We start from the raw sequence: 3,810 nt of genomic DNA on the forward strand, positions 1-3,810 counted from the left end.
AGAGAGAAAGGCAGCCTCAGACTGAGATCGGTCAAGCTCCACATCATTTCTTTCTTTTTAGCAATCTGGCAAAATAACATTGCAAGGATTCGAACCACCAGAACATCCGTCCTTTTCTCCCTTCCTAAAAAAAAAAAAAAAAAAATCGATAATGATTCTCTTTAAAGTCTCTCTCTCCCGGCCACTCCAGGAAGAGCATTTAAAAGCACGCGACCGGGGATGCGAAACTGAGCTTCCCTGCACCAGGCAGGACCTCCCCTCTGTGTCTGGCATGGCTCTTCCCAGCTCAGCCAGGGAACCCAGACAAGTTTATTTACACACCCCCCCGCCCAGCGTGCACAAACACACCCGCAGAGAGCGAGGGCGCGAGGGGCGGGAACGCCCTCTTTTCCATCCCTTCCAAACAATTATCTGCCAGAGGAAAAAAAAAAAAAAAAGCAAATCCTCCGCCGCGCCGGGTGCTGGCGGGCGGGCAGGGAAACGTGGCCGCGCCGGCGAGCTGGGGATTTGTGAAAAGGAGCGCTGGCCCGCGTGCGCCTCTTGTTCCCCGTGTAATTTGCAGCCAATCATCGGGAGGTGTCCGCGGCCTGCGTCCTGCTCACCTCGGCGCCGCGGCCCGCCCCCGCCCCCGGCTCCGCACCGCCTCCCTCGCCTTTCTCTGCGATCCCCTCCCCCCAGCCACCGCACACACGCACACACACAAACACAGCGAGGGGGGGGGGGAGGGTGAGAAAGAGAGAGAGAGAGGGAGAGAGACTCCCCGGCTCCCTCCCTCCCTCGCACACAGCGACTGGAGACGGACCCGGAGCAACGCGCTGGGAAGAGCAGAGACCACCGACAACAGCCCCGCGCTCTCCCACACACGCTCACACTCGGCGCTTTCCTCTCCACCCCCACCTCCTCCTCCTTCCACCCCCTCCACTAACACCATCTCCTCCTCCTCTCTGCAACAAGAAAAAAAAGCCATTTACAGGTATTTTTTTTCATCCGCATATTTATTTACCCCACCCCCCCATTCCCAACAGTTTGTTTACAAGTATTAAAGTTGTAATTGGGAGCTGCCAAGACACATCTGGATTTGTGTTTCTTTGTGTTAGGGGGTGATGTGCAACTAATTAAAGGCAGACTGGCAGCGTCTGCAAATTCTAAGGCTCCCCAAATAAAAAGAGACTGGTAAGTGATTGTTCTTTCTCTTCCTCTGGCTTTTCCCCCATCTCTCTTTCTCTCTTAAATGTTTGCTGTCCGGTGGCATTGTAAAAGTAGATTAATGCTGGACTTCAGCAATAAAAACCCGTGACTGTATTAATTAATTAATTAATTTGCACCCGCCCCTCCTCCTGAATGTTAAATATGACCTTTGATCTCCGTGTCTCTGGTAGACCAGACATACAGTCTTAGCCATGTACAGTCACATTGTTCAGGGGCAAAGCAGGATCATGAAGTATGGATGTTTAATTTAGCTTTAGGATTAGAACTATAGTTATTGGTGTGTGTTTTATTTTGTTGCTAAATAAAAGCCAAACAATAGCTGTGGCTTAGATACCTTTTTCATGCTCCAGGGATGCATTGATTAAACAATAATGACCTGGATACTAGGAACAATCATTTTCTACAGTTTCTGGTGGCATTGAACCTAGAGGTGGGAAGGGGGAGGTGGTGGCCATCAGAGAAGCAAGGAGAGCTTGTTTGGAAACACCATACTAAGACTCTGAAAGGGGATATTAAATTCTTTCTTCATTTGGAACAAGGTCAAAAGACTAACATGTTAAATTTCCCCTCTGCTCAGTGTGAGGATGCCTATTGCATGGTTGGTATAACTAGTTTCTAGTGAGTGGCAGTTATTATGGTTTTGCATTTTCAATGTGATTCACAGAAACTGAAGTTGTACGCATATTCTTGCTGTGTCTTCCCCTAAACCCTTGCAAGTATCAAGAATATTTAGCCAGGAGGATTTGGAGGCACCTTTGTATTGTCATCAGACCTCTGAAGGAAGCGGTATTCCCTCTTGTGAAACCACAGAGGTGGTTCCTGAGTGATTAGGGACTTGCTGTGATTGAAGGATGCCTGCTAGCTTCTAATCCAGCCTAGGGGAGGTTCCTTATCTTGATTTACTTTGCCTAATAGGGATTTGTTTACAGGAACCCATTTTTTTTAGGGTGCCTCATCAGTCGGTCTTGAAGTTTTCACACTTGGAGTTTGGACATAAATGGTTCATTAATCTAATTATAAGCGTAATTGCTATAATTGATATGCATTTGAAACTCTAAAAATTTCAGACAGACACTCCTAGGCCTTCAGCTAAATTCCTGAACTCCACCTTCTAGCCCAATCTATAGGTTTCAGAAGATGCCAGAGAAAGGTACTCTGGCAAAAAGGAAAAAAAGGGGGGGAGGAGGACAAAGAAACTGGTGGTTTGTTTTCTTTTTTCAGGTGAATATACATTTTACATCTCTGCTTTAATTCTTAAATGGCTGCGGGATATCTCTCCTCCTTAATTAGCAACCAAAATACATCTTCCCAAAGCTTAATGATGGCCTGTAAGCAGAGAGAAATGCAAATACCCAGTTTACATTGAACTTTCCTCATAGGAAAAAAAAATAGCAAAAGGAGGAAAAAAAATCATCTTACTGGTTCTTTGGGTAAACACACCTGAAGGGAATCTCCTTCCCTTTCACTCTATGCAAAAATCAGTGTTGGTGAAAGATTATTTTGCATCCCTTGCCTTCCTCTTTTCTTGGGAAGAGACAGCAATCTCCGTTAGAAATGATTTGGGGGTATTCTTACAGGGGCAGCAGACACTTAGTTCTGAGCCTGTGACATTGCTTGCATTTGAGACCTCTCTCCCTCTATTCCATCTTTCTTTTTCTCCTTTCTTTTAAACAAGTAATACACCACCCTCTTGCCCCTGCCAAGCCCCACCACCAAATGGCTTGTACAATTGAGACCTGTCCTTGGTCCATTGAATTAAGACCCTAACAGAGCCAGCTGTGCTGGGATTCAAACTAATGACCACAGACACAGAAGGACACTGTGGCAGCTGGTAGTTCTCCCCCCACCCCTTGCCTCTTTAGTTCAGATTGTATGTGGGCAGCCTTGTAGCTCTCAGTTGTATTGTGTTTGCTTACAGTTTATGCTCGGATGTATTGTAGAGTTTCTCAGTACTTCATTTGCTAATTTCCTGTGCGTTTTCCTCATAGGGCCAGTACTGTTTTCTACTTTGCAGCATTTGCATGCCCAGGCAGCACTTGTTCACACATTTCATAATGTTTAAATGCCCTCTGCTTATAGGTAGTATCGCCCGCCCTCCCACCCCTGATTTGCATGTCTTTAGCACTCCAATTGCCCTTTTCCCTCGGCGTTTGTCACCCCCGTCTTTCCTCTTTCCCTGGGTACTCTAGCTATTAATACATTTTTTCTCAGGAGGGTTACAAGAATAGGGGGTGGGGGGAGGAGCTGTGTGGTGTGCTTTGGGGAGGGAGGGAACAGGGGTTGGGAGTGTTAGGGGGTGTGTGGGGGGGGTCACGTCTTGGTGATTGTTATGCAAACGACCCGACTTGAGAACGTGGGAGCTTTCTGTGGTGTCTGCAGTGGGCTAGCGAGGGTGGCTGTTTATTTATATTTAATTTTTTCTCCTCGTGCAGCTCGTTGGAATGACTTTCTTTATTTTAGTTGTAACAGTTGGAGGATAATGCAAAGGAAGACGCTGCCTGGGAATTCACCGTCTGTGGACATGCGCCCCAGAGAGGACTAAAGCAGCCCTCACCTTGCTCTCCCCACCCGGATCCCCCTTTCCTGCCCGGCCCGGCCGGT

At 47.3% G+C, this 3,810-nt stretch overlaps 1 long non-coding RNA gene across 1 annotated transcript; it reads left to right on the forward strand.

Moving 5' to 3' along the window:
• Positions 1 to 935: 935 nt before the first annotated feature.
• Positions 936 to 3,804, forward strand: LOC113457225. The gene is made up of 3 exons (XR_003377853.1): positions 936 to 973; positions 1,098 to 1,173; positions 3,670 to 3,804. It is a non-coding gene; the product is annotated as an uncharacterized LOC113457225 (long non-coding RNA).
• Positions 3,805 to 3,810: the final 6 nt, after the last annotated feature.

The sequence above is a fragment of the Microtus ochrogaster genome, chromosome 21 (assembly GCF_000317375.1).
Source record: "Microtus ochrogaster isolate Prairie Vole_2 chromosome 21, MicOch1.0, whole genome shotgun sequence".
Lineage (NCBI taxonomy): Eukaryota > Metazoa > Chordata > Mammalia > Rodentia > Cricetidae > Microtus > Microtus ochrogaster.